The sequence below is a fragment of the Hyperolius riggenbachi genome, chromosome 9 (genome assembly GCF_040937935.1).
Source record: "Hyperolius riggenbachi isolate aHypRig1 chromosome 9, aHypRig1.pri, whole genome shotgun sequence".
Taxonomy (NCBI): domain Eukaryota; kingdom Metazoa; phylum Chordata; class Amphibia; order Anura; family Hyperoliidae; genus Hyperolius; species Hyperolius riggenbachi.
The window spans coordinates 93,039,087-93,053,531 of NC_090654.1; the positions used below are offsets into that span (position 1 = coordinate 93,039,087).

General features: G+C 45.1%; 1 protein-coding gene across 2 annotated transcripts in view; it reads right to left on the reverse strand.

Annotated features, from left to right (window-relative positions):
* The window catches only part of SV2A (synaptic vesicle glycoprotein 2A), a 241,764-nt gene that overhangs the window by 57,696 nt on the left and 169,623 nt on the right, over positions 1-14,445 (reverse strand). The window lies entirely within an intron of this gene.

A 14,445-nucleotide genomic window follows, 5' to 3' on the forward strand; every position in this document is an offset into this window, starting at 1 on the left:
TTGAGGACGATGAGGGGTCTGTGTCTGGGGATGTTGGGGTGGCAGAGGTGGTGGGTGGGTCAGACTCAGGAGAAGAGTTGTATGATGAGGATGATGATCGGGACCATCTGTATGTGCCTCAGAGTCTGACCCCGGAAAACATGTTGTATCGTGTGTTTAGGTACTAAAATCTGCGTTCCCTCCCAGTAGTGTTGGGCGAACAGTGTTTGCCACTGTTCGGGTTCTGCAGAACATCACCCTGTTCGGGGTGACTATATAGCAGACTATATAGCATTGTGTTTAATGCCACTCTGTGTACATGGCTCAGCCACACTATATAGCATTGTGTTTACTTCCACTCTGTGTCTGCTGGGAACAGTAGTACACCGCTCACCCGCCACTGTATAGCATTGTGCTCTGTGTCGCTGCTGACAAAAGTGGTACACCGCTCACCCACCACTGTATAGCATTTCTGTACTGCTGCCAGTCAGCGTGTACTTTAAGGATAAGTGAAATGAGGAAGAAATCCGGTAAGAGAGGGAGGGGCAAGGGAAGAGGTGTTTCCCCTGACGGTTCACGTACAGGCCACAGGGGAGCACCCAAGAAAACCCACTCAATACCGCCCATGTTGTCCAGGACAACAACCCTCACAGATCCAAAAGAACAGGACCAGATAATTACTTGGATGACCTCTCAAGCGTCCAGCAGTGGGTTAAGCAGCACCAGCACATCACGCACGAGGTCCGAGTCCTCAGCCAGTTACAAGGAGCCAGTGGGCACAAAGCTGACACAACCGGCAGCGACACCACGCACACAACTGCCAGATAACCAGACGACGTTGGAGTGAGCTGCGCAGAGGTTGTTCTGGGGAGCTCTACTCCACGGCGGCGGCCCCCCACAATGACATATGACGAGTTTGAGGAGATGGAAGAGGAGGGTATGGACAATGTGGACATAGACCCAGATTTTGTTTGTGAACGAGAACATCGCCGTCGTAGCAGCAGCACAGATGAGTCTGTTGAGGAACCCACTGCTGCACGAGTTCGCCTTGTGCCACAAGGTAGGCGGCGCGCAATTTCAGGCACCGCAAGCATGGTTCAAGTGAGAGGCAAAAGAGGCGCAAACAGAAATCGCCAGCAAGGCAGGTGCTCCAAAGTCTGGGCTTTCTTTGAAGACTGCACTGAGGATGTTACCATGGCGATTTGCAAGGTGTGCAAGACCCGCCTGAGCAGGGGGAAAAGTATTAACAACCTCTCCACCACCAGCATGAGCCGCCACATTCTATCCAAACATCCCACACTGTGGGCAAACGCGGCAGGACAGGGTACCACCAGCAACACTGCCTCCCTTGGGTTCACCAGACTCACCACCAGACCCGCCTCAGCAGCAGCAGTAGTCCAGCCATTGCGTGGTTCACAACATTCACAAACATCAGACGATGCTGACACTGTCACTTTCCGGACTAGTGCTCTTGAGGTCTCCCAGTGTTCATCAAACACAACAACCAACAGCCCTTCGGTGTGCAGCCCTACGGTTGAGTTGTCTGTCTCTGAGATGTTTGAGCGCAAGAGGAAATTGCCAGCAAATGACCCCCGGGCCGTGGCAGTAACAGCCAGCCAGCATAGCCAAGGTTCTGGCCTGCGAAATGCTGCCATATCGAGTGGTGGAGACAAACAGCTTCAAGGGCATGATGTCAGTGGCCATCCCACGTTACGTGGTTCCCAGCCGCTACCACTTTGCGCGCTCTGCAGTGCCTGAGTTGCATGAGCACGTGGTCAGCTAAATAACCCGAAGCTTGAAGAATGCCGTTGCCTGCAAGGTTCACCTCACCACTGACACCTGGACGAGTGCGTTCGGCCAGGGTCGATACATCTCCCTTACCGCGCACTGGGTGAACCTTGTGGAGCCTGGCAGCGATTCCTCACCTGCTACGGCGCGGGTGTTGCCCACGCCGCAAACAGCTGCACCGCCGTCCCTCCCACTGGATAACAACAGCAGCACCTACCTCTCTGACTCCTTCTCCTCCAACGCATCTCAAAGCTGTACCTCATCCGGAAACGCTAACCCAGCACCAGCAGCAGTAGGATCGTGGAAGCAGTGCAGCACAGCTGTTGGCATGCGTCAGCAAGCGTTGCTGAAGCTGATCTGCCTTGGGGATAAGCAGAACACAGGGGAGGAAATTTGGAGGGGAATAAAGGAACAGACAGATTTGTGGCTGGCACCGCTGGACCTGAAACCGGGCATGAAGCTAGACACCTGGCAGGAACTGGCAATGTACGCAATAGAGGTGCTGGCTTGCCCGGCAGCCAGCGTTATGTCGGAACGCTGTTTCAGTGCTGCCGGAGGCATCGTCACAGATCGGCGTATCCGCCTCTCCACAGAAAATGCAGACCGTCTGACTCAAATTAAAATGAATCAATCCTGGATTGGAAACGACTACGCAACACTCCAGGACCCCAACCAAGTAACATGACCAATGAACATCTGGGATGGTTTAGCGTTTCCGGTCCCTGTTTATTGAACCTCTCATCTGTATTACATTTATGACTGCATGGCGGTACAAAGCATGCTATCCGCACGCTTCTTGTCCTCATGCAAGGCCTGGGTTGTTGTGTCTCACAAAGCGTGGCCTTCTCCTCCTGCGCCTCCTCCTGTTCCATCACGTGTGCTGCTGCTGCTGGGTTAGCGTTGCCGGTCCCTGTTTATAGAACCTCTTATCTTTATTACATTTATGACTGCATGCATGGCGGTAAAAAGCATGCTATCCGCACGCTTTTTGTCCTCATGCAAGGCCTGGGTTGTTGTGTCTCACAAAGCGTGGCCTTCTCCTCCTGCGCCTCCTCCTGTTCCATCACGTGTGCTGCTGCTGCTGCTGCTGGGTTAGCGTTGCCGGTCCCTGTTTATGGAACCTCTTATCTTTATTACATTTATGACTGCATGGCGGTACAAAGCATGCTATCCGCACGCTTCTTGTCCTCATGCAAGGCCTGGGTTGTTGTGTCTCACAAAGCGTGGCCTTCTTCTCCTGCGCCTCCTCCTGTTCCATCACGTGTGCTGCTGCTGCTGGGTTAGCGTTGCCGGTCCTTGTTTATGGAACCTCTTATCTTTATTACATTTATGACTGCATGGCGGTACAAAGCATGCTATCCGCACGCTTCTTGCCCTCATGCAAGGCCGGGGTTGTTGTGTCTCACAAAGCGTGGCCTTCTCCTCCTGCGCCTCCTCCTGTTCCATCACGTGTGCTGCTGCTGGGTTAGCGTTACCGGTCCCTTTTCCTGGAACCTCTTATATGTATTACATTTATGACTGCATGCCGACAAAAAACATGTTACCTGTGCAAAGAAAACAGACATTTCCCGCATTTAAAAGACAGTTTTCCCTTTGAAACTTTAAAATCGATTTTCTCAAAAACTATAAGCTCTTTTTGCTAATTTTTTTTTCCTCTTGTACCCACTCCCAAGGTGCACATACCCTGTAAATTTGGGGTATGTAGCATGTAAGGAGGCTTTACAAACCACAAAAGTTCGGGTCCCCATTGACTTCCATTATGTTCGGAGTTCGGGTCGAACACCCGAACATCGCGGCCATGTTCGGCCTGTTCGGCCCGAACCCGAACATCTAGATGTTCGCCCAACACTATCAAGCATGCACACTTCAGATAAGCTAAACTAGAAGATTTTAATATACAATAAAAAGCAGCTTGAATAAAATGCAAAGGCAGCTTTCAGTGCAGATAAACTGTACTTTGGGAACTTGTTATTTGTAAACAGACAATATTACTTGTGCACAAAAAGCAAGAATGTTATGTCAGAGTTTCAGACCACTTTAAGACACCACAACCTGTTTTCCAAGTAGTATTTAAAGGAGAACTGTAGTGAGAGGTATATGGAGGCTGCAATATTTATTTCCTTTTAAGCAATACCAGTTCCCTGGCAGCCCTGCTGGTCTACTACAGTTCTCCTTTAAGTAAATTGGTTGTATAGTTGATTGGCATGTGTGTACGTGCTTGTTAGGTAAACAACCTGTTGTGTGGTTGGTCATGATGTGCATTAAGTTGGACGTGTGTATGAACTTTAATAAATGGCTAATGCAATGACTGGAGGAGAGCCTTCTGTGGACTCCTCAGGTTCAGGGGCCCTGGTGCAGTTGCAACCTCTGTTTTCTGTATTACTACACCACTGCTCTAACCAATTCCAGTTTTTTATTATTTTTATTATTTTTGTTTTTATCCTGTAGCTTTGGATAATGTAGTGTAAAAAATCCTTTGGTTGTTTTATTGCTGTTGTTGAGATTTTTCTCACTTTGTGTCCCCAGGAAGTCTGTGGAGCATTGTGGCCCTAAAGAGGAACTTTAACCCAGGATTGAGCTTCATCCCAATTAGTAGCCGATAATCCCTTTCCCAAAAGAAATCTTTACTTCTTCTCTAATAATGCACCAGGGATGTCTGTATGGCTTATATTGTGGAGAAACCCCTCACACAGTGTGATATCAGGGCCATGGCCATTTCTGGTCTGTGAACCTCATTGCGTTGTGGGAAATGATGGCTGTTTCCAACTGCCAAGTATATTCCTCTGTGCATATATATCAGATGCATGTATCATGGTGGATTAAACAACATCAACGATTTACATGGCGAACATCAATTGTTTCTTGATCTAGCTTCTATTTTTTAACTCTTTGCGTACCTGCAGGCCCCTCAAGGACCAGAGACCGCTGGTACCAGAAAACGGCGCCTCCCAATGAATCGCCAAACTTACTCTCCTCTCTCGCTGGTCACAACGTTCTGCCATCGCCGCAGGCCCGTCTCTATGGAGGCAGAGCACTGTCAGCCAGTCAGGAGCCGCTTTCATTGGCTCCTGACGCTGTGTATTATTTCAACTCAATGTGATTGGCTCACAGTGATCACGTGGTCAGGAGCCAATGAAAGAGGCTTCTGACCTGCTCACAAAGCTCTGCCATCTTATAGACGGCAAGGCAAGAGCGGCGAGATTGGTGGTGTCGGCGGTATCGCGCGGCTGGGAAGGTGAAATCTATGTCCTGTCAGAGCCGCCTGCAGGACATAGACTTTTACCAACGCGGTCCGGAAGCTGTTAACTTCAAACTTTGCAATTTATCTTTTTTTACCCCTTGTACTATATTTCGACTTGATAAAGTTCCTCTTCAAAGGGACCCTGAGCAGGTGCTAAAATCAGACGTTCCACTTACTGGGTCTTCCTCCAGCCCACCGTAGGCCGCGAGGTTCCCCTGGCGTCCTCCTGGCTCCTCTCCCGGTCCCGGCTGACAGCTCCGTTATTGTACGACTTTGGCCTGAAGTCGTCAGGGCTGCTTCCCGCTTGGCTGATACTCCGTCATTATGCCATCCGGCTACGCGTCATCACACCGGCCAGCGTGAGAGTCCTGCGCATGCGTGGTTCAATAGCCAGGAGGATGCTGGGGGACCTTGCAGCCTACGGTGGACTGGAAGAAGCCCCAGGTAAGTGGAAATTTTGATTTTAGCACCTGCTCAGGATCCCTTTAATATGAAAACTGGTATGCCCAGGGGATAGCAAAAGGACAGCTATACAAACTAGCTAGAGCTTCTAACTCATACCCACCCTGCAAAAAAATGTTTTATTATTTGTTGCTGTCACTTTTGTAGAGATTTCCCAATTCCTGTCTGAGCAGGAAATGATGGAAAATCTTATGGAACAGCAGAAAAATCCAAAAGAGGTTTAAATCTCTAACCAGGTTATCCAAACTGACTTAATTTGTGGCTTATTTCTTTTTTATCCCTGTGTTTATTAATCCTTTCCATGCTGAACTGTGTATGAAACGCCCTGTAGAGTTTTTGGATCCAGAATCTCTTTGTTTTCACAAAACATAAATAAAAAACACGTCCCCCTAGCATATTATCACACTGCAAAACCTACTAATTTCCACTCTGAGATACCAAGCAGTAATTATATTGGACACCTGACAGAAATGTAAGTCTGACAACTGAGGCAATACAAGGAAGGCCTAGAACAAGGCTGCCATGGGGATGTTGTGCCTAACTCTGTCAGTTCTATTTAATTAAAGATGAAATGTGCATTTGCTCTGGAAAGAGTGAAGGCGCCTCGCTGCCCTAACAAAACAATGGCAAACTGACTCAACAGCAGGGTCCATAGAGAAAGGAAGCAGACGGGCCCTCAGTGGTTGCCATGACGATAGTAATTTCACCGTGGAGCTTGGAATTTGATGAAGCGAGTGGGCCGTGTGAAAATGAGCACCATTACCGTGCCACTTGCACATCTGAGCCTCCCTTTATAATTTACATAGAGGCAACAGTCAGATAAAGGTGCATTACAAGCGCTAGGAAAGAAAGGACTGGAGCCAACCGGTGGCCATTTTGGTTGTACTGCATAAACGTTTCTGAAGGAAGAATTGCTCTTATTAGACCGAGACACAAAGAGGTTTTCCATTTAAAGGGAACCCAAGATGAAAGGAATACAGCATGTAGGCTGCCATATTTATTTCCTTTTAAGCAGTACCAGTAGCCTGGCTATCCTGCTGATCCTCTGCCTTTAATACTTGTAGTCATAGACCCTGAACAAGCATGCAGCAGACCAGGTGTATCTGACATTGTTGTCAGATCTTACTAGATTAGCTGCATACTTGTTTCTGGTGTTATACAGACAAAATAGACCAGCAGGGCTGCCAAACAACTAGTATTGCTTAGAAAGAAAGAAATATAGCAGCCTCCATATCTCACTTCAGTTGTCCTTTAACTACATGCCGACCACTCCACACCGATCAGTGTGAACGCGGTGGCAGCCCCAGGGCCATTCTATGATGATTGGCATGAACGGTTTTTAATTGGGCTAGCAGAATATTGCGCATCTCTGCTTGAAAGGTCTCCCAGGGCCTTGCAAAATCTGATAATGCGAAGGTCTCTGCACGTGCTGTCGCTTTAAATGTATCAGGAGGCTCTGGAATGGAACACAATTTCGAGAACGGACGAATTTCCTTGTTAAACACGAAATTCTGATTTGAGTCTGTTATGAAAACAAAATGATTGTAATTACGAAATTACGCATAAACGTGAAAGTTCACGTAATTTCACGACATTACAAATTTTTTATTACGCCCATAATCGTAATTTTGTGAATTACGCAAAATTTTGCATAATTCTAATTAGGTCACTACACTCATCACTACAATGCATGTCTTCCCGCAAGTCTGAACACACAGGAAGAAATGGCCAAATTGGGATGAACGGTGCAGACTCATCCAGCTGCAGAGCTGGCTCCCACTGACTGTGATCTTTTTAGGGCATATAAAATGCTATCCACAGATTGAAAACGACAAGGGTGTGATTTATACCATGAGGACATTGCTAAAAGAACAGTACTGGATCTGGGGAAGGCAAGGCATTGATACGCCTGTTTCATGCTAGTAGACTTGCAAGTAGATGGAATTATGAAGAGAAATAGTACATGTACAGAAAGCATCCATTTATATATAGTAAATTTTATTTATTTTGAATAAATATTTTCTGGGTAAAAAAGTACTGGATGGTGCTTTCGGTGGCTGGCACCTCTATAGCATTAGTACTTTAGTGCGTACCCCGCACAAGGTAATTTATGCCCCACAGCTCCCCGCTCCTGGTTACCCTCATCTCTCTGGTAAGTCATTGCATTACTGCACATTTTCCTCCTTAGGTTCATTCGCAGCACTTTGTTTAGTGTTATATTTTAGTTAGATGGCTGCACTTGCCGTACTGTATCACTTTATATACTCCATGCCTGGATAACGCACACATTTGTGCACTACTGGTGTAATGTGTTTTTGAATACACTTAATAACTTTATATATTTATTCTATATTCATTTAAAATATATTTTCTACATTTCTTTTTACTAATCTTGGACCTATTGTACCAAGACACTAAGGGCACTGTTTTTTTCACTGCTACTCCAGGTGTGGTGCATATACACTGATTCATGGTGTGTTTATACACACCTCATACATGATATATCGTTTTTTGCACAGTCCTTGGCTAACCATTGAGTGTAATTATATATTACAAATGTATATGTATATGTATATTATTATTGACCAGCCTATATAAACTTTGGGTAATTTCCCATGATGTCTGATTATAATCAGCAACTGGGGAACTTTTTAACTTGTTTTTAAGCATGTTCGTGTTTTTGATCTTTAAATAAAATTGACATATTCTTGCAACTTTATTTATGGTGTTTTCCATAATTGTCGCTCCATGAGGGTACCTTTTTTTCTCATGTTTATAGCTATCTATACTTTACCCTAGAGCTGGACTTAAAAATAGTTGGTGTTCTAATCTGTGGGTTTGACAAAACCTGTGATCATCCTGTCCAGCAGGGAGAACATCACTAAGCCGGGGGAAACACTATGCATATTACCCTGTGGGCGGAATCAGCCTCAGGGTATAATGCAGGGGGGAATGGTGTGATCATCCTGCCCCGCCCTCTCCTGCCACAGGACGATCGCGTGGCATCATGTGTAAAAGTAGCCTTAGAGGTGGCCACATACTGTTCAGTTTTTAACTTTTTCATGAAAGTACTGAATTCATAGATCAAATGTTCCTGAGGTTCTTCCTCAGTATCATTCAAGATCACAGCCATACTTCTTACACAGCCGGAGGACCCAGAATGAACGTGTGCAGAGAGTAATGGCTCGGCCAGGCATCATTCATTAATGGGTGGCAGGAGAGGTAAATTATGGATAATAACATTAATGGATGTAGTATGGAGAGAGAGCGGGCAGATTAATAGTGATTTTCCACCAAAGGGAGAAGAATGATCACTTTGTCACAGTGACAAGACAAACAAATAAATCCTGGACACAAGATCGCTGCAACCCACAACTCCCCCTTCCCCCATAATGTATTGGCATTAAAACAGATCTCACTGTGTACATTGTTTACAGTCCTAGGTGGAAGCAGCCAGTGGTGTAGCTAAGGAGCTATGGGCCCCACTGCAAGTTTTACAATGGCCCTCCCAAGCACTCTATACATTACAATTGTTAAAGTGTACCTGAGACGAGATGCATCTCAGGTACCATACTTACCTGGGGCTTCCTTAAGCCCCCTTACTGCGCAGATGCCGAACACTCCCAGGGACGGGAGCACGATGGTGGAAGCGCGTCTGGCCAGGCCACGCATGCGCGATGAAGCGTGACTCTGCAAGGCTTTTAGGAGTGACGAGCGGCCTCGAGGGGGCTTAACCTCCCTGGAGTTATGATTATTTTCAGATTTAGGGCTTAATTTACTAAGCCAAATAGCATGCCTTATTAAAGTTAACACGCCTTATCAGAGTAGCATAGCGAGCACTACGAACTTATGCCTGATAATTGGCAATAACGAGAGCTCCACTCGTCCTTCCCTGAGCCCCTACGGGTTTGTAGCGCTCGCTATTCTATTCTGATAAGGAGTGTTAACTTTGATAAGGCGTGTTACCTCTGATAAGGCATGTTATTTCTGATAAGGCATGTTAACTCGGATAAGGCATGCTATTTGTCTTAGTGAATCAAGCCCTTAGAGTCTAAAACCGTGCAATTTTTCACAAGCTTTTAGACCCTAAAAATGAGGAAAAAAAACATACCACAGAGAGATCTACAGCAGCTCCTGCATATAACTCACTCAGGCTTGGGATTACCGCTCTGAGCTGCGGATTTCCTTACTCAGAATTACCGCTAAGGAGGTTAAGGAAGCCGCAGGTAAGTATGGAACCTGGGGAGCCCAATAACGAACTACTTTCCCAATCAGTCAACCGTCCGATGCGATTGTTGCAATCGGTTGAAAATTAATATTTGGGCACACCAACGGAGGGGAAAATGATAAGTGATCCAATCACACTAATACTTGATCTACACCATTAATGGTACACGATCCGATCTATCTTATGGTCGACCACTCGGGAGATAGTACTGTTAATGGGCACCATGAGAGGGAGGTAACCTAACCCTAGTCAGCACTGTGAATATGTTGCCAAATGTATAGTTTCTTGTGTGTCATGATGTCAAATAACAAAACATTTGCTATACCAGCGGGCCTTGGCTGAGAATTAAACGTGTGCACAGGTGTCCCCTGAGCTCAGTCAAATGGCAGATTTTTTAATTATAGCAAGCCCTGAACGCAATATTTGTCTCTTTACCCCTCCCGCCAGAAGTCAATCCTTTGTGCACTGTGCTGTTGTCACTCCTCCACATAGCAGCAGATGCCTTGCTCTGCTAATAGCAATAAGCGGTCATGTGACCAGGGAGGGCAGAAATGATAACATTTGTCTCCTGAGAGCCTCTGAGAGCCATTGGGGAACATCTCACTGTGATTGCTTTGAGGAAAAAAAAATGTATATACACTACAGTGGTGCTCACCATGACCTTGTGATCACGAGTCGTTTTTGCCGATCATGAGGTCGTAATCAACAATCATAAACTGCTCTCGATCACGAATGCCGATCACAAATGCATTCGTGATTGCACTCATTACCCGACTCGTTACCTGAGTTACTCGTCATCACTAGTCGGTATTCGTGATTAAAAAACCCGCCGACTTTAGCGGTTAATAGCAAAGCCCCCTTACATGCTAGAAACACCAAATTTGAGGACATAAAGAGTAATCGCAGCATTGTGCATACTGATTTCATCTCATTTTTCAAAGTACGGTAACACAGATATTGTAAGTCCTTTTAAACCATGTAAAAGATATTTTTCCCTGTTTACCTCTCTCTCTATATATAATATATACATAGTGGTGCTCGGATACCCCCAATCACAGAATCCGGATACACAGTGATCGTGATCTGGACTTGATGCCCAATTCTGAGTTCGACTCGGATTTTAACTGTGATTAAAAGTGATAACTGTGATCCGGATCACGATCACAGCGTATCTGGATTTTGATACTGCCATGATCGGATTTACTCGAATCCGTGGTTGGGGGTATCCGAGCACCACTATGTATAGTATATAGATAGATAGATAGATAGATAGATAGATAGATAGATAGATAGATAGATAGATAGATAGATAGATAGATAGAGAAAGAAAGGTAAACAGGGAAAGATATCTTCTACATGGTTTAAAAGGAGTTACAATAGCTGTGCTACCTTGAAAAAATGAGATGAAATCAGTATGCACAATGCTGCAATTACTATTTATGTCCTCAAATGTAATTCTCTATAGAAGAAAGAGTGAACAATTACCTTTTGTTTACGGCAACTGCTAAGTGTCAGTTTTGTAGAAAAGCAACTTCTGGAGACCCATAGGCCCTAATCGCTCCATTTTCTCCTAACAAATCTTCCAGTCTGTCACTAAGTCCATAGACAGGTATTAAGTCCAGGAAATGATTGTAAATAAGTGTAGGCATTTCATTACGTATTCCCTGAGTGAATCCCACCGTATTCATGCTGTGTCAGGACATTAAGATGGACTGAGGCACAAGCTAATTATGTCTGTCAAGGTCTGAGAATAAGATGCTTCAGCCCTGTGCTCACAGCAAGCGGCAGTCCCAGATGTTTTATGTGCTGCTTAATAGGTAGTACAGATCACTGTGAGGTGACAGGTCTGATACAAGCATTTGTCAGACATAATTTTCACTGGTACTTACATAATCAGGGATAGCAATGGAATTTAATGGACATTTTGTTTTTACAGTACTTCTGCTTTAAAGTGTAACTGTCGGCATAAAATCAAACATCAATTCTTGATTTGTATCTGGTAAACAAGTAATAAGGATGCTAACCAGGCAATCCAAAAGTTAAAATCACTATTACTTTTCTTGTTGATAAATGATCATTACCTAGTTTACCTGACTCTTATATGGTACATTGCCGCACAAAGAAGTTGCAGGGCATGCTGGGTTGTCCTTTTTTGCTTCTCTACTTTCCTGATTGGCTGAAGCCTCTTTCCCTCCTGTTTTCCCCTCCCACACCTCGGTTCCTCTCTGATTGGCCAATATTTCTCATGCTGAGACACTGCACATTTTATAGTGGAGGGCGGGCAATGCTTACACAATCAGGCAGAGGAGAGTAAGGGAGGAAATGGCATCAGGGTTGGCTTCAAAATAGCCACAGCTAAAATGGGAAATGTTAAGAAGGATTTTCTCTTTTTTTTACTGTAGAAAAATCACTAAAATAAAAATGTGGACAGTGCAATACATATGTTATGTAAGTAGAGCAAGGATTTATCTACTTTAACTGTGGGTTTTTTTCTGAGATAGTATGGCTGACAGCTCCTCTTTAACTTAGTGCCCAATCCTTTTCCTGTTCAAAGTTGCCTCCTGTCTGATATGGTACACACAGTGGAAGACATTTATCAAGAGTGTCTGAGACAAAATATTGGTTGTTTTTTAGAAATCCACCCAGAACTGTCTCAGACATTTTAAGAAATCACTAGATAGTGCAGTTTCCTCCTAAAACTGTTCTTAAATAGGCGGAGTTAGAAAGGTTTCTCAGACAGTGCAGTGTGTGAAGGAAATGTCTGTTGCTGAGGTAACCAATACATCTGCTGTATTGTACGGGCAGGCTCTGAGTGAGGAATCCAGAAAAGGGGAGGAGCACTTCACAAATGATGTCTAGATCTACACTGCACAATCTGTAGAAGTGCTATTAAACACTTCTCAGTGTGCGCAGGTTAAGGGATGGATTTGCACTTTTCTTAAGGTGGCCATACATTGGAAGATTATGAGCAGATTCGACCAAGAGACAAATTTGTCTGTAATCGAATCTGATTAGAGATAAATTTGTCTCTTGGTCGAATCTGCCCATACACTACAGGCCAATTCCCGTCCGATTTCAGCATGAAATCATCAGGGAATCGGCTGAGCCCGCCGCGTCCACCCGGCCGCTGCCCCCAAAATATATAAATGTATGTAGTGTGTGTGCATTTATACATTACCTGTCCTGTAGCTTCTTCCGTATGGTGTCTGTCCATCTCGCCGGGTAACAGCCGCATACACGCTAGCGGCACATAGCGTCTGACATCAGACGCTATGCGCCGCTGACGTGTATGTGGAACCCGGCAAGATGGACGGAAACCGCATGGAGGCTGACACCGGACAGGTAATGTATAAATGCACACACAGTACATACATTTATACTTTGAGGCGGCAGCGGCAAAGGTTTCATTGTCTGGTCGCTCGTTCGCAATTCGGCCACCGTACCGCCGCACACCCGACCAACCAACTTCGGCCCAACATCTTCCAGCTTGTGCGATCGACCGTGCGGCCAATTTCTGTCCCCAAATTGGTAGCTTTGTCAGTCGGGCATGCACTTGGCAGCACAAATTTTCATTTAATTTGATTATAATAATCAAATTGGATGGTCGATTGGTTGGTTGGTCGGCTAATGTATGGCCTGCTTTAACTGTAGTGCAGCTCTAGAAATTTACTCTAAACTGCCACTACTAAGTAGGATTTAAGAAGTTTCTTATTATCCTGCAGAACAGTTCCCCCTGCTGGTTAAAAAAAAACTGTTGGTAAGGCTTTGATAAATCTGTCCCAGTGATCCTTGATCTTCTCAATCTGCTGTCTTGTGCTGTCACATGATGGACAAGTGTTATATCACATCTTGTCACGCATACATGCAAAAGGGGCGCTGGGAAATTTGGGTGCGGGTTGAAGCTGAAAATGAAAAATGTTTCACCCACCTAATGCAAATTTCCTGGCAGCATTAATTACTGTTACCCCCAGGCCTCCATGGACTCAGGGGTAAGATGTAATTCCACTGTCTCTGTTTTTTTGTTTGTTTTGTATTTGTAATTTGGGCTCCGTTTGCTCCGTCTTATTATTATTTAGTACTTGTATAGCGCCAACATCTTAATCAACATGTATAAATACATCAGAGGGCAATATAAAAGCTTGGCGGATGAGCTTTTTGTCCCTAGGCCTTCTCAAAGGACTAGAGGACATGATCTGCGCATGGAGGAAAAACGTTTTAGCCATTTATTTAGGAAAGGGTTCTTTACAGTAAGAGTGATTAAGATGTGGAATGCATTGCCACAGGAAGTCGTTAAAGGGGGCTTAGATGCTTTCCTTGCATTGAAAGACATCCATGGCTACAATTACTAGGTAATGCCCAATGATGTTGATCCAGGGATTTTAACTGATTGCCATCGGGAGTCAGGAAGGAATTTTTCCCTTTTTGGGCTAATTGGACCATGCCTTGTAAGGGTTTTTTCGCTTTCCTCTGGATCAACAGGGGTATGTGAGGGAGCGAGCTGGTGTTGTACTTTGTTCTCTGGTTGAACTGGATGGACGTAAGTCTATTTGCAACCCAAATAACTATGTAACTATGTAACGCTGTACAGGGTACACAGTCTTGTCCCTGAGAGGAGCTTACAATCTAATACCTACTATAGTCATATGTCTAGAATATATATATGGATAGAGGCGGCTGATAGGATCATGGGCGCGGGAGACTTGCGGAAAACTAAATTGCAGCACTGCATAATGGGCACTTTACCAAA